At 45.3% G+C, this 22330-nt stretch overlaps 1 protein-coding gene and 1 long non-coding RNA gene across 5 annotated transcripts in view; one reads left to right on the plus strand and one right to left on the minus strand.

The window, feature by feature from the left end:
• The window catches only part of GPC3 (glypican 3), a 245626-nt gene that overhangs the window by 154260 nt on the left and 69036 nt on the right, over positions 1-22330 (minus strand). The window lies entirely within an intron of this gene.
• Positions 1298-22323, plus strand: LOC307208329. Of its 2 annotated transcripts, XR_013835097.1 has the most exons (4): positions 1298-1759; positions 15542-15659; positions 16197-16362; positions 21998-22323. It is a non-coding gene; the product is annotated as an uncharacterized lncRNA (long non-coding RNA). The 2 variants fall into 2 exon arrangements; XR_013835098.1 differs by lacking the exon at positions 21998-22323 and having other exon boundaries at positions 16197-16501.

Here is a 22330-nt window from a genome sequence, read left to right on the forward strand (position 1 = left end):
ATTTAACTTTTTCTTTTTTAAAAAATAGAAGCAATGCAATTATATTTTTGTGCATATCTAAAAACAAACAAAAATGTCCTTCTAGACCTATCAGGCTCTAGGATCAGGCATTATTTTGGGGGTGGGGTGAGAGGAGCTGGAAATCAGTACAAGAAATCCAGAAGCAGGCCTGTGCCCAAAATGAGGCCGGGGTTAGGATCCAATCCAGCAATCAAGGGAGAGGGAAATAGGACACATCTTGACACAAGAGAGGACTGAGGAGCAAGCTTTGAAGCTAAGACTTTAGAAGACCTTGATGCAAGCTAACAATCTCAGATGGTCTGTGGGTCTATGAGACAGTCCTCCCCCATCCTGGGAGTCTGCCTGGGCTAATTATCCCCATATCAACCCTGAATTACCGGCATGGCTGGGGTCCGATCGTGTGGGAGTCAGCCATTTCTCAACACCGGAAACAGGAAGCCTGTCTGCTGATATTCTTGATCAGGTAATCCAGGAAATTAAATCTGCTCCACTTCCAATATTTAGTATCCAGCTTGATGAATCTACAGTCGTTGCAAACTGTTCACAGTTACTGGTTTACATGAGGTATCTTAATGATGGTGACTTTAAAGATGAGTTTCTTTTTTGCAAACCTCTTGAAATGACAACTACTGCACGTGATGTATTTGACACAGTTGGTTCGTTTCTGAAAGAGCATAAGATCTCTTGGGAAAAGGTTTGCGGTGTTTGCACAGATGGTGCTCCAGCTATGCTAGGATGTCGATCTGGATTTCAACGTTTGGTACTGAGTCACCAAAAGTCATCAGAACTCACTGTATGATTCATCAGCAAATATTAGCAATGAAGACGCTGCCACAAAAGTTACAAGAAGTTAAAAAAGCATCATAAGTTATGTCAATTTTGTAAAGGCAAGCACTTTAAACAGTCAACTGTTTTCACAACTGTGCAACGAGTTGGATGCACCGAACAATGCTCTGCTATTTCACACTGAAGTGAGATGGTTGTTGAGAGGAAAAGTTTTAAGATGTGTTTTTGAGCTTCGTGATGAACTCACAACGTTTTTTAATCAGAAAGCAAGACCGCAGTTCGAAGCACTTTTCAGCAATAAAAGTGAACTGCAGAAAATAGCTTACTTGGCTGACATCTTTGCCATCTTGAATGAGTTAAATTTATCACTGCAAGGACCAAATGCAACATGCCTCGATTTGTCTGAAAAGATCCAATCATTCCAAATGAAACTTCAGCTTTGGCAAAAAAAAAAAAAAAAAATTGGATGAAAATAAAATTTACCTGTTGCCTACCTTATCTGCTTTCTTTGAGGAACATGACATTGAACCAGACAAAAGGATTACAATGATAATTTCTGTGAAAGAACACTTGCACATGCTTGCAGACGAAATTTCGTCATACTTTCCAAATCTACCTGACACCCCATTTGCACTTGCCAGAAGCCCATTCACAGTCAAAGTTGAAGATGCTCCTGAGACAGCACAAGAGGAGTTCACTGAACCTATTAACAGCGATGCAGCAAGAACTGATTTCTCTACTATGCCAGTTACAAAATTCTGGATCAAGTGTTTGCAGTCATATCCTGTTCTGTCTGAGACTGTGTTGCGCCTTCTTCTTCCATTTCCAACAACATATCTTTGTGAAACAGAGTTGCTTGTTGGTTATCAAGTCTAAATACAGAAGTAGACTTATTGTGGAAGATGATATTCGTTGTGCTCTTTCAAAGACTGCCCCGAGAATTTCTGATCTGGTGAGAAAGAAGCAATCTCAACCTTTGCACTGATGTTGGCTTTTTACGCATACTGTTGCAAAATGTAGTAATGTAGTTTACTGTTGTTATATTAAGACTGTTACCCATGCTACACCATGCTTCAAGACAAAATGTCATTTATTTGCAATTAGAAATAAATATTTCACAATATATTGTTTTTGTGATTAATCACTATGCTTTAATTATGTTCAATTTGTAACAATAAAATACATCCTGCATATCAGATATTTACATTACGATTCATAACAGTAGCAAAATTACAGTTATGAAGTAGCAGCGAAAATAGTTTTATGTTTGGGGGTCACCACAACATGAGGAACTGTATTAAAGTGTCGTGGCATTAGGAAGGTTGAGAACCACTGTCCTAATCCCTCTCACTCCCAGCATGAACGGACCATCAGTGGGTACCAGTATGGTTTGCTAAAGGCTGATCAAGCACCTGTATGAAAGTCAACATGGTCAGAGGCTAAGAAGAAACACGCAACAAATGCACATATCTTTCCAACCATTGTGTTGCAATGGTCAAATATGCAAAAATGCTGCTGGAAATGCATTTTTCAAGCCTGTATCAGTTGGTGTAAGTAATACATTTTCACCTCTTGTGTTTTAATTTGCTTTTCTCAAATACTAGCTCCTTGGGGGAAAGAACAGCAGCATGTTGGGGGTGGGCACAAGGGGAGAAAGTAATTTTTCTTTTTAAGAAAAAGTGTGTGTGTGTGTGTGTGTGTTTTGTAAAACAAGGAAAGGGCTGATTCCCAACCCCGTATGGAACCTGCTCCATGCCATCCCAGGCAGATGCAACCGCTGCTCATCCTGGGTTGCAGTAATGCTCATGGCTTCCTAACTACATTATCTTGACATTTAGAAATATTGCTTAAGGAAGTAAAACTGGCACTTAGAGGGTTCCCAGATATTTTCTGATATGCAGAGCATCAGTGAAAACAGTGGGGTGTAATTAATTTTCAGAAGGAAGAAAACAGAGAAAGACAGACTCCTCTCTCATACATATATTTTAGCAACTAGGAAAATGCGCACTTTCAATTCATGAAGATACAAGGACATCCACCACAAAGACAAGAGAATCCCATCAGACAGGTGTTACTGTGGTGTTGTCAAGACCCACATTTTAGCAGCTAAAGCCTGAAACTGACGGCACTCCCCTGCTCTCATGCTTTGGTTCTTAGAATCATAGAATCATAGAGTTGGAAGAGACCACAAGGGCCATCGAGTCCAACCCCCTGCCAAGCAGGAAACACCATCAGAGCACTCCTGACATATGGTTGTCAAGCCTCTGTTCTTAGTCGAGTTGAGAAGCCAATTCTGGAACAGATACACAGTTCATGGTCTTGGCTCAGCTGACCTTCTCATTCTAGAGCACCTTTGAATTTCTTTTTAATATTCTGATGTTGGCTGAAGGGAAGTGATAATCTCAAAGCTCTGGAAGGCACCAGACTGGGAAAAACCACTACGTTCTCTGACACTTTGGGGAAACCTTTTCTTTCAGGCAGGCAAAAGGAAACATTTACGGTATGTTCTTGGCTTTGTGCTTTCAAATTTATCAAAATACTGCCATTCCAAACTTTTGGGGAAACTCTGGGATTTCTCATTTGGCAAATAATGCAAATTAGACCAAGAGAAGCTATGGACTTCAAAAACTCACCTCTGCCCTTTTACGTGTTAAGGACAGCAGACTATGAGAAGTTTTCCAGGAAATAAAATGCCCTTTTGATGGCAGAAAGAAGAGATATTAAAGACAGATCCCTGCAGATGGCCAGCTGTTGTGAAATGCCCTATATGTCATTTCATTTATGAGGAAATAAATTTGTGTCTATATTCTCTGGCTGTGTTTATCATTTCCCCTCCCCTAAGTAACAATGTGCTTCCCCTCCCCCTATACATGTAAATAAGATTTCCTCATCTTAAGAGTCTTTGCTCAGTCCGTATTAAATATACTGGCTCAGTTGAATCATTGGGAATTAGGCTAGGAAATCTGGAACAAGCAACAACATGCTCACTCCTTAAAAAAGGAGTCCTTCCTGTTACGGAAAAATCTAGGTGTGAGGCTGCTCAGTCCCCCAGCTGGTCGGGCAGTGCCCGTGGGTCCCTGCGGAATAAAGAAAGGAGTCCAGCCACCAACTGGAGCAAATAGCTGTAGACCAAAGTTTATTGTGCAACAGGTTCAAAGAGGAATTTTGAACCCCGAGGATGGGGTGACAAGGACTTATAAAGGTTTCTATCTTATCCCAGCATTCAGTTCATTAAGCATCATCACTACATCATTGCTACATCACTGCTACATCAGAAAAGGGGAGGGTTATACGTGATTAACACAGGAGGAATGTGTTGGGGCAACAGGCGGATACAGGATATGTATTGGGAAGTACATTCTAAGCACCTACTACAAAGGGACAATAGAACTTTGGTTTGCCTAGTCTGCCACCTGGGCAAGGCCAGAGGGGTGCCTTTGCCCAGTGATTGACACCTATGAGTACCTTCCTGTGAATACATGACCTCCCGCTTGAGGGATTATGGTGGGGACCAAGCGGCTTCCAAGTCCTTGGTCAATGAAGCAAATGGGCGGTGGAATGAAGGAAACTGGCAAAGGAGTTGATTTTATATGATTTTTAAAGCTAGGTAACTTCCCTGAGCTGTCAAGTCAAAAGGATACATTTTTTGCATAATATTGTAACATTTAAATATGTCCCCCCACCCCCGTAATATCCGAAACATTCCCTACCCCCACCCAGGACACCATCAGCTATAAGGCAGGGTGCTGAACTACAACTCCCATCGGCCCCAGCCAGCATGGCCAATGGCCAGAGATGATAGCAGTTCCAATTCAGCAACATCTGGAAGGTCCAAAGGTCCATATCCCCTGCTGTAAGGGGCTCAAGCAGGCCAATTCACTACCTGCTCCATTGCCCAATTTTATTTTCCAACATTCTGTGGAGGTCACTGAACGTGTTCAGTTCTCATTGTAGGGGATTATCACCTTTGAGTTCCTTAATCTTATGTTCCATACTTCTGCATACCTCAGTATCCACCTAAGCCTGGCAATACCACCCTCTTGCTTCTCTTTAGCCATCCTTTGGCATGTTGTAAACAAAAATGCACCAGTCTTGTTGGCACTCTGCCACTTGAGTTTGGCATTAGGGGGAACCTGCCTTCTCCTTCTTTCTCCTGCTTTAAATGAAAAAAACCCAAGAGGGCATCCATAGCCAGAAACAAATGAGAACATGTCTCTGTAATGTGGAGAGAGGGGAGGGAGAGGGAAGGTCCTTTACAACACTTCTAAAGTCTGGACTTTATAATAATACTGGAAGCCAGAAGCATAAAAGCCTCTGAGAACAAATCCATTATTTGTAGCAGTTCAGGACAGTTGTAATGGAATGTGCACTCTGTTGGAATAATGAATTTCTTTCCCCAACCTTTATTTATTATTTTTAAGTCCTGTGCTTTGCCTTCCAAATGGAACTCTGCAGCCTATAAAGGCTTGCAAGAACACCAGGAAGAAAAAAAAGGTGGTGGTACATTTTAGACAGGCTTGGCTTTCCTTCAGGCTCCCTGGAGAAGGGGTTTAAGGCAGCAAAAACTACCGGTACTTTGCTGGAGCAGACGAAAGATCCATCTAGACAGGAGAAAGGTGGTGATGATTTGTTAAACTTATCACTTGCCTTTATATATATACAGAAAGTAATTCAAAGAGATGTACAACAAAAAATAAAAATATGTAACACATATGTTAAAAGGAGCATAAAAGACAAATTGGAAAGAACAATAATCTGTAATCTTGCAACTTCTCTCTGGCTTCTCAAGGAAGTAGCTCCCTGGTATGCAGAGAAGACACATCCAAAACACAGCTTCCTTTTTTAATGTTGGGCATCACAAGCTGCCAACTGGGAGGAGAATTCACATTCTATAGCCAGATTGCTTAAATGACACTGCAAGCTGAGGGATAACAGAGAGACTTGGTAATCTGCTTCCTCTGGCCATCCTTCTTCCTTGGACCAAGACCAGTTGATACTCCATGGCAACAATGAATTGCTTAAATGATTGCTTCCAAATTCTCCAGCTCCAGCATGCATCACAACAAAAGGGGCCTTTACCTACTGGGACAAAGATCTCCTTGCAAAATCACTTCAGAAATGGAGACCAGAATTTTCAGCTGATCAAAACAAGCCATCATGAATCAGAGAGGAGCAAGATCATTTCAGGGGTCCAATCAGCTAACCAGAGAACCAGAGGAAATAAACCCAGATGAGGAGATAGATAATACATGTGAACATAAAGAGGATGACCCCAGAGCCGTGGAAGAAGAGCATGGTGTTATCATGCAACTCCTGCCTCTTTCACTAATAAACTCCACAAACAATGACAGCCTCCATGCTCCCAAATGTCATATCAACACCTGTGAACTCAGTCAACACTAGACTTCAAGTGCCTAGCATCTCAGATTTATAAATTTTGAAACGGCAACTCGACTTGCCAGACTGGCTCAGGGCACTTTTAGAAAAAGGGGGAACTTGTTGGTTGCAACCTGGCATCCTTTCATGGACTTTGTCAACAAGCACGAGGACACCTGCCCACCAACAGCACACATGTCATCTTGGACTGGCCCCAATTGTAACACAGATATAGCTTAAAGATTTCTGATATTCCATTCTGCCCTCCCCATTCCCCCCACTCTGCTCACAAAGCTCATTTACCATCCTCCTCTCCTTTCTATTTAAGCATATCGAACAGAACCACCACAGTTGACCCTTTGCTGACTTAACAGTCATGATTATTTATGTTGTGTGTTATAAAGTTCAATAAAAAATATTTGGGGGGGGAGTGGGAGGTCTTTATGGACCAGGTTGCTTGGAAAGAGAAAGAGAGTGTTGGGGCAAGGGGAGAGACCCAACCTTCGCTTGCTTATTTAGAAAGATAGAAGCAGAGAAGCACTAGTGATGTCTTTGATCAGGGTCAGCAAACTTTTTCAGCAGGGGCTGGTCCACTGTCCCTTAGACCTTGTGAGGGAACTGGACTATATTTTGGAAGAAAAAAAATGAATGAATTTCTATGCCCCTCAAATAATCCAGAGATGCATTTTAAATAAAAGGACACATTCTACTCATGTAAAAACACCAGGCAGGCCCCACAAATAATCCAGAGATGCGTTTTAAATAAAAGGACACAGTCTACTCATGTAAAAACACGCTGATTCACGGACAGTTCACAGGCTGGATTTAGAAGGCAATTGGGCCACATCCGGCCCCCAGGCCTTAGTTTGCCTACCCATGTCTTTGATATACAGGAGGTAGCCAGGTGAAAAAGCCAAATGCCTGGAGCAATGTCAAGTTCATTATGATATACAGTGGTACCTCGGGTTAAGTACTTAATTCGTTCTGGAGGTCTGTTCTTAACCTGAAACTGTTCTTAACCTGAAGTACCACTTTAGCTAATGGGGCCTCCTGCTGCCGCTGCGCCGCCAGAGCACGATTTCTGTTCTCATCCTGAAGCAAAGTTCTTAACCTGAAGCACTATTTCTGGGTTAGCAGAGTCTGTAACCTGAAGTGTATGTAACCTGAAACGTATGTAACCCGAGGTATTGAGGCATCTAATCATAAGCCTGCATTTTTATCAAGCTTATATTTTGATCAGGGCCTGTATCTTAAAATGAGCTTAAAGATTTTCAAATGTTCATGCCAGGCAGAAGAGCAGCTGCCTAAGAACCTTGGCAATGTTTTTCCTCCTAGACAAGGGGGCCCCCTGATTTATAGTAGAAAACAATTCTCAAAGTCGTAAAAAGGGAATTACAGGCTGACAGCCAAGGTTACACTGACCCTACATATTACAGAAGATAAAAAAAAGAGATAAACATAATTAAGAGTGGGTAAATAGTAAAATAAAACCATGTGCCTCCCATTAAACTTGAGCCATATTTTCCTAAGGTTCAAAGGTCAAGAGCAATGGAAAAGCATCTAGCTGGCAGAAAGGAAGAGAGTATTTTGGGAAGTCTTTTTCTAAAGTTGTTTCTTTCTTAAACTGAGATCCTTTTAAGATTTCTTTTCCTTTTAAAAGGTAATTTAGGTTATGTATTAAATATATTGGCTTAAATGTAATTATGCAAAGGAATTAGAAGCTAAGAAATGTTAAATCCTTATGATAGATTCTTATTTCATATAGTTCGAAGAGATCACAGGGGCCATCAGCCACCAGCCCAGCCCCCCTGCCAAGCAGGAAACATCATTAGAGCATTTGTCAAGCTTTTGTTTAGAGACCTCCAAAGGAAGGAGATCTTTCAATGATGATCCTTGACATCTGTTTAAGATAAAAATTTGAGATTAAACCATCTGTTTTGGAGGGCAATAGGGCGAGGTGAGCTGGTAATTAAGGTTCCTTGTTGAGACACATGTAAGATATATTACTACTTATTTGTCATTTATTGATAGAAGAATATATATCTTTTTGTTTCCCATAAAAGGGCATGAGGAAATGGGTGTATCTTTTGTGATTGGTTCTAGCAAACAGCCAATAGGAATTTCAACCAGGCTGATTGGACAGAGGCAGCCACAGGAGGAGCAAGGGGGCTGGATTAAGGAAATATAAGTGCTGGCCAGAATGGCAGGAGGCCAGGCCAGAGCTTGGTAACCATATACCACTGTGCCTCATATTTATTTGTCTGACAAATAAATTATTATTTTAATTTCTCTATTGCTGCGTTGAATATTTCATTCCAGCTAAGCATTGACCACAAGCAGGGTGCTACAGTACCACTGTAAAAGGTAACAGATAATGATTACAAGTATTGAGCCTGGGGTTGCTGTAGAAAATTAGCAAGAACAGAAGTCTTGACAGTAGCAGTGATGGGATCAGCAGCAGAGGAGGAAGAAACTGGCAGTATAGTGATCACATGCAAACTATTTGGGGCTATTTAATGAAATCCTCACATCTTGTCACAGGCTGGAAGTAACAATAAAGGTAAAGGGTAAAGGGACCCCTGACCATTAGGTCCAGTTGTGGCTGACTCTGGGGTTGCGGTGCTCATCTTGCTTTACTGGCCGAGGGAGCCGGTGTACAGCTTCCAGGTCATGTGGCCAGCATGACTAAGCCGCTTCTGGCGAACCAGAGCAGCGCACGGAAATGCCGTTTACCTTCCCACCACAGCGGTACCTATTTATCTACTTGCACTTTGAGGTGCTTTCGAACTGCTAGGTTGGCAGGAGCAGGGACCGAGCAAGGGGAGCTCACCCCGTCGCAGGGATTCGAACCGCTGACCTTCTGATCGGCAAGCCCAAGGCTCTTTGGTTTAACCTACAGTACCACCTGCATCCCTCGGAAGTAAAAGTATTTTGTCTTAAACAATGAAGCTGGTCTCTTGGAGTAATCGGCACAAGTAATTTGGTTACCAGAAGAAAATAATTAACACCTCCCGGAAAAAAATGGCTTGGGGCCCTAATTTCACTATGGAATGGTGAAGCTCCCAGGGCCACTGGCATGATAATTCCTGAGCGCCCTCTCCAGTGCTGTGGGGTCTGTTTTGCTGATTTTTTACTGTTTTGCAGTGTGGAGCAGTGGTCAATGAAATGGTCTGGGAGAGGGCATAAGTGGCACAAACTTTACCCAGGAGCTGACTAAGCAGGTGTTCAGGCTCATAATCAGACCTTTGAAACAGTTAACAGTAAATAAGTAAATAAGGAGAACCTGGCCAAGAATGGCAGCCATAAGGACAGAATCTTAAAATGCCTTAGCAACAATTCCAGCTTTAAAAGTGAATTCTTGAGCTCCAGCAATTAGCAGTTTCATCATGTGATTTTTCTGCACCACACTCAGCCACCAGTGGGAGGTTTGGTGCTGCCTGGCTCATTGGTTTTACTATAACTCTCTAGTGGAGGAAAAAGCTACACTGAATGTCCAGGGGGGACCGGGGGAGCAACAGAAGTTGTCTAAAATAATTGTTCCTTGTCATGCAAATTTTATCAAAGCAAAAACAAACTGGAGGTTTGTAGGAAGTGGAAGTGCCCAATAGCCCAGTCTTCCAGCTGGCTTTGTCTTCTTTTTCTCTCCCCCCTTGGGCACTGTGGCATTTGCCCATTCCTTGTGATTTTGTTTGTACAGGGGGGTGGAAATAGTTAATGTAGATTGACCAATGAGAAAGCTCAGAGGTGGAGCCTACCTGGTTTTGAGGCTCAGCCCAGGGGTTTCACCATTGGGAGATGGAGGAGACAGAGCCAGTAAGACGAACATAGCAGTTGTGACAACTAGAGTGAGAGACAGGGATAGAACTGAGAGAGAAGAGTGTGACAGTGGGAGATGGTGCCACATCTAGTTAAGGGAGTGCATCTGAGAAACCGTTCTGAATATATTTAAAACTTCTTTGTTCTTCAATAAACTTTAATCTTCGTTGTTTACAACCTGACTGAGATTCAGAATTTCACCAGAAGAAACCTGGTTGGTGGCAGCGGAAGAATAAAGCAGTGGTGTACAGGTCAATAGTCCGTGAAATAGTCCGACCGGGGGCTCTGTACGAACGCCACAGGCACCCTCAAGACTTTGGCTTACCATGTGGCCATTATCCGTTCCCATCCCTGCCATGAGAAGTGCTGCTCTCCTTGGGCCAGAAGAGTCGGGTCCCAGGAAGAGTTCCCCAGCCAACCTGCCCATTCATGGGTCCCATTTAGCACACATCTGTCCTCCTAAGCATTGAGAAGATTTGGCTAGTTCTGCTCTGAAAGTTAGGAGTGCTTGTGTTGCACCACTGCTGCTTGATTTTACTTGCAGAATGTTTAAAAGGTTGTGTTGGTTTGGGACCTCACTGGTGAAATTCAGTATATAAATTTTATAAATGTTTGGACGGTTGAAAGTAAGATGCTGAGAACATTTTCTGACATCCTACATCAGTTTGGGCTAATATAATGGGGGCTGGTGGGGCTGGATTTTCTTTTAAGGATTTGTGCTTTCATTTCATTTTACTGCTGCTGCTCTGTAGGAATTGATTCATTTTAAATGGATTTTTATTTTTGTACTTAATCCTCCGCCTCCCATTGCTGCTTTGAGCTTTGCTGAAATGGCTACTATGCTTATTGAATTGGTTAGTGAGATGCTGCCTGTGTTATGGGAATGCTGTTATGTTTATGACCAGGGGCTGCCCCACTGCCTAGCCCTCTGCTCTCCCCCCCCCCCCGCACACACACACCAGATGAGCCATCCCTTATACCCCATACACATTTTAGTGGAGGGGAAACAACTCCCAAGGGGCCGGCCAGATCTACGTGCTGCAGCTGCTTGGCTGCCTATCAGAAGCTATGTAAGCTGCAGAGCATGATGACACCTTACATTTTTATGCATATAGGAAGATATGAACTGTTACAGAAGTGGAAATACACTTTGTTACCTATCAGTTTCACAACAATTAATTATGGGATTTTTGTGGCAAGGTATCTACTAATTAAATTAGGAGGAAACTGCTACCTCTACATGCAAATTTTGAAAGCCAAGTCCTCCCTCCACTCCTCAAGAGCAGTCTGGCATCAACTTGCTGCTTTAATGGAGGGATCATGTTCAATAGACTGTTCTCTTAGACCTTTGCATTTATGGGAAACGCAGCCATGTGAAATGGCTGACAGTGGTAGCAGGCACCAACAAGGCAATGACGCTTATAATGTGTGGCTTCTTAGCAAATATTTAATTACCAAAGGTGAGGAGGGAGTTGGTCCTCCCTTGCAGGGCTCAAGGATTGCTCTGTTAATCCTTTACAATTTATGCACTACACTGGAATATAATTGCAGGAAATAACCCAAGGTATATTTTAAAGCTTAACCACAGTTACTTGTTAAATATTGCTTCACTAAGCCTTCACACTGCGCATTCAAATTACATTGTTTTCAGCAATCTTTGAGGATGAGCCTATAAGGTAGGTCAGCATTATCCACATATTGCGGGGGGGGGGGGGGAGATGCTGAGAAATGTATTTACACTTTTATATCCAGTCTTATATCCAATCAATGATTTCCCTCTGTCCAGCATCTCTCTCCCTACACCCCTTTCATCTTCACAACAAACCATGCAAGAAAGATTAGGCTAAAGGGAGTTTGTCAGCTCCTAGGATTCTTTGCAGGGAGGGGATGTGTTTTAAGTGTAAGGTGTGTGCATAGCCAGAGAGAGAGATGGAGAGAGACTGGTACAAAATCACTCAAAGTGCTTCAGGGCCAAGTGGGTATTCAAAACTGGATCTGCTTGGTCCTAGTCTGCCATACTAACCACTGAACCATTGTAGCTTGAGAGAAAGAAAGGGAGTAGGTTGCTTAATGCTAATGGAGACAGGGCACTATGGACAAGAGAACTCTTAAAATACAACATGGCAACACCTATGAAGAGTCAGAATTAGTGGAGCGGTCACTCCTGCAGCTAAGACAAAATCTCCCATTAGGCATCCCAGTTTGACTTGCATTTTGTGTTATGTAAGGGATATCCAGTATCATATAACCAACATGCATAACTCTAAGGAGTTAAGTCCATAGAATAAGTTGTCCCGCTAGGCTTAGCTAGGTCACTTCCCCTCACCTTCAGTGGAAGGGTTACCAAACTCTGTGTTCTCTCCCTTTCCACCATGTGAACCCTACCAGTAAGCAGAGGCGTAGGAAGGGGGGTGCAGGGGGGTGCAGGGGGTGCAGCCCCCCCCCCAGGTGTCATGACTGAGGGGGTGACAAAATGGCAGGTGAGTGGGCACCTCGCACCCGGCGACAGCAGCTCTTCTGACCCAGCAGCAGAGAGCAGCCCTCCTCAGCCGTGGCGAGGCACACCCGACTGCAGCAGCTCCATTGCTGGGTTATCTCTGAGCCAGTGCACAGAGCAGGAGAAGAGTGAGCAGCAGCTTCCCTGCCCCTCTCCTACCCTGAACTGTGGCACGTGGGAGGGCACCCTCCGCACCTCGTGCCCCTCAGGAGCATGCCCGCCCTGGGCAGCGAAGGCATATGCTCCGCTGCTGCCAGTAAGGAGGTCTAAGCTGGAACGTGGGTGGCGCTGTGGTCTAACCCACTGAGCCTCTTGGGCTTGCCGATCAGAAGGTCAGCTGTTTGAATCCCTGCGATGCAAAGAGCAATGGTTGTTCTGTTACAGCTCCTGCCAACCTAGAAGTTCAAAAGCATGCCAGTGCAAGTAGATAAATAGGTACCACTGCGACGGGAAGGTAAACGGCGTTTCCGTGCACTCTGGTTTCTGTCACAGTGTTCTGTTGTGCCAGAAGCAGTTTCATCCTGCTGACCACATGACCTGGAAAGCTGTCTGTGGACAAACAGCAGCTCCCTTGGCCTGAAGCGAGGTGAGTGCCGCAAACCCATAGTCGCCTTTGACTGGACTTAACTGTCCAGGCAGAGCCGTCTTTCTCTTTGGGCTTACTGGCGCATTGCGCCAGGCTGCAGGCCTCTCAGGGGCACCCAGGCGAGTCCCGCCAGCTGCACCCTGCCACCTATATGGCTGGCGACAGTGGGGGAGGAAGGGGGGAGTGGTAAAGCATCTGAAAGCACCGGCACCCCCCGGCAGGCCAGTGGGCACAGTGGCGTAGCGTGGGGGGTGCAGGGGGGGCTGGCCGCACCGGGCGCAACATCTGGGGGTTAGGGAAATCCACGGGTTAGGGGGCGCAAATCCACGGGTTAGGGGGCGCAAATCCATGGGTTGGGGGGCGCAAATTACTTGCCTTGCCCCGGGTGCTGATAACCCACGCTACGCCACTGAGTGGGCATGCCAATTGGCAGCCCCGACGGGCAGGCGGATGGCACAGCTGTGCCAATCGGCAGCCCCGGTGGGGCTCCTTCCCTCCCAGCAAAGCAGCTCCTCTGTCCCCCTCCCTCCCCGGCTGACTCTCTGGCAAGCCAACTGCTTGTGAGCAAGAGCACTGGCAAAGCTGCTCCTCTCCCTCCCTCCCTGGCTCACTGTCAAACCACAAAGCGGCTCCCCCTTCCCCCACCACTGGGCCAGGCACCTCCTTGTTTTGCTTTTCAAAAGGGAAAATAGCCCATCAGTTTGTTTCCCCTCTTGTCCTTCTCTTTCTTTGGTGTTGTGTGTGTGTCCAAGAGGCAGCAAACATGAGCGCTTCTGCCTCCCAGCCCCTCACCAGGCTCGGCTAAAAGAAGAGAAAAGGAGCGTCAGCCACCAAACAAAATCACGGGTTGGGAGTCACACTTTGCCTCCCTCCTCCAGGTCATTTTCACCCACGGCATGGTCAAATTCACCTCTGCAAAAGAGCGTTCTTCTGCTTTAAATGTCCCGTTCAAACCTCAGTTTGCAGAAATGCATTTAGGGATCGCCTCCCCTTTCTGCATCTTTCTCTCCTCCTAGATCTCTCTGCTAGCTAGCATTTATATGTAGATCAGCTCCTCTCTCCCTCTCCCTTCCCTCCCGCACCTTGGATCGTCATGATGCAAACCCAAGATATGCATTTGTATTATTTAATATTCTTTGTTATTCTTTGTTATTGGGAACACACTTCTTTGGGGTGGGGGTCAAGTTTTGTAAGGACAGGTAACAGAAGGCACCCCACCTATCAAGTCTTTGCTGGAGAGAAAATGTGTCTGAAGATCTGCATATGACCTTCTCTACCTGCCTCCCCTATCTTCTTTTTCTTCTTCCCAGGAGGGGTGGTGGGCTAAAATGAGAAGGAGCTGGATTTGATTTGATCAGTGGCAGTTTGTTAATCTTTAAATCCTACCTAAGATAAAATGGATCAGCCCTATAGATGGATATAGATAGATCCCCAGCCAAGCTCTCCTGGGCAGCCCTTGCCACTGTGGACCCGGTCCTTCAGGTCCTTCGGCTCACCGGGTCTCGCCTGGTGAATGGGGCTTGGGCTACAGGGCACATGCCAAACTTTCTGTGGGATGGCCGCCCCTGGAGCCCTTTCCAGTGACTGCCACAGAGAAACCCGTTTATTTCTTGGAGTATTTTAATCATAAGATCACAGAACTGGACGGTTGGAAGGGACCCCGAGGGTCCTCTAGACCAACCCCCTCCAGTGCAGGAATCACAGCACAAGCATCTCTCCATCTTCCCTGTGAACAGCCCTTCAGATACAACAGAATAACAGAACCCTTCACAGAGTTGGAAGGGAACCACCAGGGTCATCTAGTCCAGCCCATCTAGTCTTTTGCCCAACATGGGGCTTGAAACCACAACCCTAAGAGTAAGAGTCACATGCTTTACTGACTGAGGTTTGCTTAAGTTTCCTGTTTTCTTGGTGGTGTCAGGAAAGGGGGGACACCGGAGGGATCTTTGCACCACAGCGCCGGATATGCTTAAGAGAGCCCTGCTTCCAGGGGTCCTTTACCTTTACCTTACCTAAACTGGATCCTCCAAGCTTGGACTGTGTAGCTTAAGGAAATCACCTTTGTGTTTCTATACAAATAATTTACACTTACCATTTTGGAAACTAAGTTATACTGCCTGTCTTTTCTTGAAGTTGTTTGGAAAAGCACATGAATCCGACCTTTAAAGGATTTCTAAGAAAACAATTTTAAACCTACCTAATATGTGATCTCTTTCTATGCTGCAGGACGTGGAGAATTTTTGAAAAAACATAGAAGGGGATATTTTAAGGGTCTAACAACCTATATTTCCATGCTTTACTTTGCTGAATGTTTTGTGATTTTAAATCTGTGTTGGGGCTCCCCCACCAATGAGTACTTGCCCCAAATCTGGATCTAGGCATCCAGGGAAACCTCCTTTTATTTTACCATATGTGTTTTTCCTTTTAACCAAACAAAACCAACATTACATGTGTAACAGGAAACCACAGTATGACAGGAGTCCTGCTGCATCAGACCAACAGAACTTGTCCAAACTGCCACCAGGCTGATGTTTCCAGGCACCTTAAAAAAAGACAACATGCTCCCTCCCTCTCCAGGTAGCTAATATTCTGAGACGGAAGGCTGCTGAACTTGAATGTTCCATTTTTCCATCTGTTTGCCTAATCCTTATTAGCTGCTGATTAGCAAGTGGGGGTGGGGTTACAGTTAACCTGTTATGCCTACCTGAAATCTACTGCCACCATCACTGGGCAACCCACAAGTTCCAGCAAAGTGAGTGAGGTGCCCTCCCCACCAGTTCCTCTCCACACCTGTCACACTTGGTAGCCCCCCCCCCCCCCCGGGAGCACCACCCTTGCTGACAACCCCACAGCACAACTGAGAAGCCTGCCATAACGAATTATGCTGGATATTTGGAGCTTCTTTGTTTTGTACTTGAGAGAGATGGAGATTTTTCAGGAAGGCCTCTCTACACAACATGCACTTTTTAAAAAATGAGTGTTAGTGTCAAACCTGTCATTCCAGCTAACTGCCCATATGGAAACTCAACAAGAGCTTTGCAGTGCATTATGCTTTATATGTGATTTAATTGATTTTTTTAGTGGAACAAAGCTCTTTTGTTTTACATTATTTAGTAAACAGACCTCCCATCATGTTCCAATTGCAAGAAGAAGAAGAAGAAGAAGAAGAAGAAGAAGAAGTGGAGGAGGAAGAGGAAGACAATTGAGGGAGCCATTTAAAACCTGCTTCAGAATAAAGCAATGACTTTGGAGATAAAATTTACTCATTTGGAGGCCTCAGGTATGAACAGATTTGTCAAAGCATCACTTTTAAAGCATTTAAAAAACGTATACCAGAGCAATGTAAAATGTACCCAGTAAGCATGCCAGGCTTTGATGTTAGATTTGTACTAGAGACTTTTTCATGAAAAGAAAAGCTAGGATGTAGAATGATCAATTCAGAAAACTGCCTAGACTGCAGGTGATTTTTCCTACACAGCTGGCAGGAAAATGTGGTCCAAGGACATGCATTTGGCAACCAGCAAAGGGCTTTGCACAAAACCAGTGGCGTAGCGTGGGGGGTGCAGGGGGGCCGGCCGCACCGGGTGCAACATCTGGGGGTTAGGGTTAGGGGGCGCAAATCCATGGGTTAGGGGGCGCAAATTACTTGTCTTGCCCTAGGTGCTGACAACCCACGCTACGCCACTGCACAAAACAAAACCTTTTTTGTTTTATTTTTTTTCCCTTTTAAGCTTCCTGGTATCTCCATGCAGAGCAAGAGCCCTTTGTTTGTCTGGGTTGCCTCTTCTACAGCAAAGGGTGGGTACCCTAGTCAACTGGCCAGTCCAATATCCCTCCAGGCCCAGAATGCCACCATGCAGGAGGAAGCATCCCTTTCTAACTCTCTCCAAAAAAGTTGGCAGGCAGGCGTGTGCTCTGCAAAGATCCAGTGAAGTGTTGGGTGCAGGTCCAGAAAATACTAAATACTTATTATTTTTATTTATTAAACTTGTATACTGCCCTTCATCCGTAGATCTCAAAGTGGTTGATGAAAGACTAAAAATATTTGTTTTAATTTCCTTGCAATTCCTCAACTATATGCAACCAAATCTTTTTTAAAAAATCAGTCAAATGTCCAACCCACTGACATTGCATTGACACCAGCACTGGTTCAACCACCCAGCCAGATAGTTAAGTCCGATACTATTTACTTTCATCTTGTGTTTGGATTGGTTCCTGACATTGCTTCCAGCTACAAAACTCAGGTTAAAACACACAAATTAATCAGCACAGTAAACAGAGAGGCCTTTATACATCTTTAAATAAATAAAAAAGAACATTGGCTGTTTTGGAATGGCAGCCTTTTGCTAACATGGAACAACTCTACTGTATATCATTTTGAAATATGCAGCACTCTCAGACCTGTGCAAGCAGAGGGGGGCTCCTTTCTTATTGACTAGGAACATTAATTGGCCATCCCCCAGACTTTATTGAAGTTCTCAGCCTATACGGATAAAAGAGCCTATTGCAATCCACAATGAGCAAGCAAACAGAGAAACATTTAATGCTCAACAGTTCCAGTTGTTTACTGGAACTGCTGGCTCTAATTCCTGGGCTGTGTTCCATTTTTGCAAGCACAACATAATTTCCACTTCTTGGATACCTGTTTCATTATAAGAATGCTATCTGTAACAGCAGTGAAGAGGAGAAATGGAACAGTACCAGGTTCCATGAACACTCAAACGCTGCAGTCCCTTAAGGCATATAAGTCGGAAACCTTTCCTCTAAACACTAAGTGCTTCACTATCTCAAGTCCAAGCACCAATTAAAGGCTTAGCAGGGCTCTGGGAGTAAAGGCAACCCCAGCAGTAACCAAGTCTCCCAAGCCAGATAAGAATCTCAGCTCTGCTTTCAAAATTTGAAGGGATGTTTTAATTCCACTGAATGTTTTATGTACCTGGAAATCCAAACAGGCAAGAAATATGTTATCAGGCTGATCCTCTAAGGAATTCTCTCAAACACACACACTTCTAGAGCATTAGCTGCCTGGGATGCAACACCATCTTTCATTTGGAAATCTGATTGCCTTTTGCAGTTAAATGGCAGCCTAATAGTTTCAGTCTGCAAAAGCTTCCATACCTGAGTTCTAAAATCAGTTTCCAAAGGTGATGGGGCAGGGAATGGAAATGAGAGCAAATGAAGCTTAGGGAACCAGATCATAATAACTCTTGGAGCAGCTACTTTTGTTAACAACACTGAATGCACAGTTATGAGCAAGGAGTGGGATTCACTTGCCTGTCTTTGCACCCATCAAGCTGGAGAAATGTGTTTATGAAAGGGCCACCTGTGCCATCAGCATTGGTTCCCTCTCTCCCTGTCTCCCTCCCTCCCTCCCCTCCAACTGTCCCCTGGCAAAAGCAGAGGGCGGAAAGGAAGATGTGCAGGATTCTCCTTGAACTGCTTCCATTCTAGCAGCTCCTTAGAAGTGGCAACTAAGAAACAGTGCCTAAATTTGCTCATTTCCTCTGCCATCTTTGTCTCTGTGTCTTTCTGGACTGAAAGCCCAAGCGTGGGGACTGTCTTGCTTTTATTGAGCTGCAAGCCATCCTGGGTGTCTTCTTTGACTGGAGAGAGGAGTGGAAAATATTTAAATAACTAGGCCTGGTTGAGCATCTTGAACCCCACAATGGCCAAGCAGATATCTCCGGGAAGCTCGCAAGCAAGGCATGAAGGCAAGGACCTTTTCTGCTGTTGACTCTTCTCCCAGTACCTGCTACTTAGATGTACTGGCATATTGCCTTGGAGCACACAAGCTAATTGCTAGAGGATGATTTAGCCTCCAGGAAGGTCTCAGTTCCCTCTTAAAGCCATTGGCCATCACCTCATCCTCCACCAGTAAATTCCACAGGTTTTGTGCTGTGTGCTTCTTTCCCCTCCTCCACACCTCCTGAATTTACTGTTAATCATTTTTGTTGAACTTCCAGGTTCTAATAGGCAGGAAGAAAAATCTTCTTATCCCACCTTCACCCCAACAATCACAGATTTATCAACCTCTACTAGGCCCCCACCCTCAACAATCTTTTTCCCAACCTAGACAGCCACAACAGCCTTCTCATGGGGGAGCAGCCTCCTGATCACATCAGTTGCCTTTTTTCTGCACTTTTTCCAGGTTTTCTGAAGTGAAGAGAGCAGAACCGGCCATTCCTGGATCAGGATAGACCACGGTTGCCTGTGCATTGATAGTATCAGGGCTGGCTTGCTGCTATGCACTTTATGTGAAGCTATCCTTGGGGGTGCAGAATGCAGTGGCAGGATTGCCTGTGGATGCTTATACCTTGGTCAGACCTTTGGGCCTATCTAAATCAGTGCCATCTACTGGAATTGGCAGTGGTCTTTCTCAGCCTCACCCAGAGATGCCAGGAGTTGAGCCTGGAACTACTTCCCCTTCCTGTGAAATACAAAGCTGTCTCATATATGCTTCCCTGACAGATGAGGTCTTCACTCCTGAGCAGTGTTAGAAATTCAGTTATAGAAGCTGGGCAGCGGCGTAGCGTGGGTTGTCAGGACCCGGGGCAAGGCAAGTAATTTGCGCCCCCTAACCCGGGGCAAGGCAAGTAATTTGCGCCCCCTAACCCGGGGCAAGGCAAGTAATTTGCGCCCCCTAACCCGGGGCAAGGCAAGTAATTTGCACCCCCTAACCCGGGGCAAGGCAAGTAATTTGCGCCCTAACCCCTAACCTGCTGCTGCTGCCAGCTTCTTCTTGCTGCTGCCTGGGCTGGTCGGATGTGGTTCTCTCCCGTGCTCAGCGCTGCGCTGGGCGGCCGCTGCACTGTCCCTCCCCAAGATAGTCCCTCCCTCCCTCGCTCTCTCTCCGCTCCGCAACGCAACGCACGCCTGGCACCCTCCTCCTCCACAGTGGGCGGCGACCCGGCAGCTCGGATCGGATTCGCACAGCCAGCACTGTAGTGAGAGAGAGTGAGTGAGCCAGGTAGGAGCAGAGAGCTGCGATTGCGAGCGCGCGCCCCCCCAAATGTTGCGCCCGGTGCGGCTGGCCCCCACTGCACTCCCCACGCTACGCCACTGAAGCTGGGCACCAAATGGCTCCTTAAACCAGGGTTACAGTCACCAAAACAGAATGTCTAGTTGCCATTTTGAGGCCAGACGACTTTCGAGTTCCAGAAATCATTCTGATTGTGCAGATGGATAGAATTTTACAGGATGGGGTATTAGTGTGTGAAAACAGGGAAACTCAAAGGATCCCCGGGCATGGTGGAGATGGCAGGTGCCATTCTGCTGCCCAGTCATCTTCACTTGGTTGCAAGTGGCCAATAGTAAAGGTAAAGGTACCCCTGCCCGTACGGGCCAGTCGTATCCAACTCTAGGGTTGTGCGCCCATCTCACTTAAGAGGCCGGGGGCCAACGCTGTCCGGAGACACTTCCGGGTCACGTGGCCAGCGTGACAAAGCTGCATCTGGCGAGCCAGCACAGCACACGGAAACGCCGTTTACCTTCCCGCCAGTAAGCGGTTCCCTATTTATCTACTTGCACCCGGGGGTGCTTTCGAACTGCTAGGTTGGCAGGCTCTGGGACCGAGCAGCGGGAGCACACGCCGCCGCGGGGATTCGAACCGCCGACCTTTCGATCGGCAAGCCCTAGGCGCTGAGGCTTTTACCCACAGCGCCACCCGCGTCCGTAAGTGGCCAATAGCCAGGTGTAAAAGGCACCTGGTGCCCAGCAAATTCCAAACGATGCTCCTGAGGTCTACTCAGGTGGAGGAAAAGGTTATGGAAGAACCATGTGTGCTCTGGAAGTAGGAAGGGGAAGGGGTGCCCAAGATGATTTAAGCCTCCAAATTTCTCTTGGGGGGGAGACTGTGGGAACCGTTACAGGCAGGCTATTCCATCTGCCTTGCCCAAGGAGGGAGGAGCTGCTGTTTAGGTACCTACTTGAATTCATACTGAATTTCCTGTGCATTGCACCAAAAGGAGTAAAGGTAATGAAACTAGGCTGCAGAGTACAGAAATTCCACCTATTCCTGTAATTTCTTGAATCGCATGGGTATTGATTTAAACTGGTTCCAAATTTACAGGATATATTAGGACCAAACCTCCAGTCTTTCCTTGGTAAAAAAATCAAACTGTCCTATTTAAAGGGTAACACATTTGATATTTTGAAATCATAAAGTGAAGACAGAATGTGATTTTAATAATGCAAATCTATTAGCAACCACCTTAACACTTCAGTTAAACCGCAGTCTATCTCTTTGTAAATGTTCCCTTGTTTGTTTGTTTTTTAAATTGCTTCAGGGTCATAATTTTCAGCATCTACTTTTGGAACACCTTGTTTTTAAAAATCATTCTTTAATGTAATAGGTGGAACTTAGAATGCTTAAATCGCACTGTATTTTTTTTGTTAATAGTTTGTGGCATTAACCACATTGCTCCTTGGTAATTCCTTTACAATATTAAGCAGCCCTTCAGAGGGGCAGGCAGAGGCCAGCTGAGCATCATTCTGGTCCTTGCCTGGCCTGCTCTCCCTGCCAGCAAGTGGGTGTGTTTGCACAACAATAGTTGCTTGACCTATGCAGCATCTGCCTGCAGGCAAGAGGTTTTCTGCTGCTTGTGGGCTATTGTGTGATGACTGACTGAGTGGATGAAACTGGGGTGGAGGGAAAGCCCATGGCTTCTCCTCCAGGGGAAGAAGAATGGTTACAGAATCCACATCTACTTGTATCCAATGTGATATGGGGGTGACAAAATGTTTTTGAAACATGGAACCCCTCAACCCCTTTTTTTAAATAAAAAATAATCATTATTTGAAGAAGATGCAATGGAAACTGTGCCACAAGATTGTGGGCTTATTGTTTTATCTTTTTGTAAACCTCTTTGAATTCTTTCTCTCTCTTTTTTACAACCACCCCCCACCCTCTTGCAAAGATCTTTCTTCGCCACAACTTGCCTTTCTTCAGTTTGGGGGGCGACAGCCCTAAAGAAAAACAAAGCACCAGCTTCCATTTTGCCTCCAACTTGTCTTGCTTGGTTTACTTCTGAAGTTCAAAAAAATGTACCACAAGTGCCATTTAGCTGCCATGCACTATCAAGCAGGCACAGCTGGATCACAAGCAACTTAGAAGTTCACTGGCTTCCGGGGTTTCTTGCTGAGCTGCCTACAGTGAAACAGATTTCAGAGTCTAAATTCTAAGCGCGCCTGCCACTCTCATTAACTGTAATGGCAACGGGGAGAGAAAAGAAATTGCCGAAGGGGCAGTA

This window comes from Podarcis cretensis (assembly GCF_951804945.1).
Source record: "Podarcis cretensis genome assembly, chromosome: Z".
NCBI classification, from domain to species: domain Eukaryota; kingdom Metazoa; phylum Chordata; class Lepidosauria; order Squamata; family Lacertidae; genus Podarcis; species Podarcis cretensis.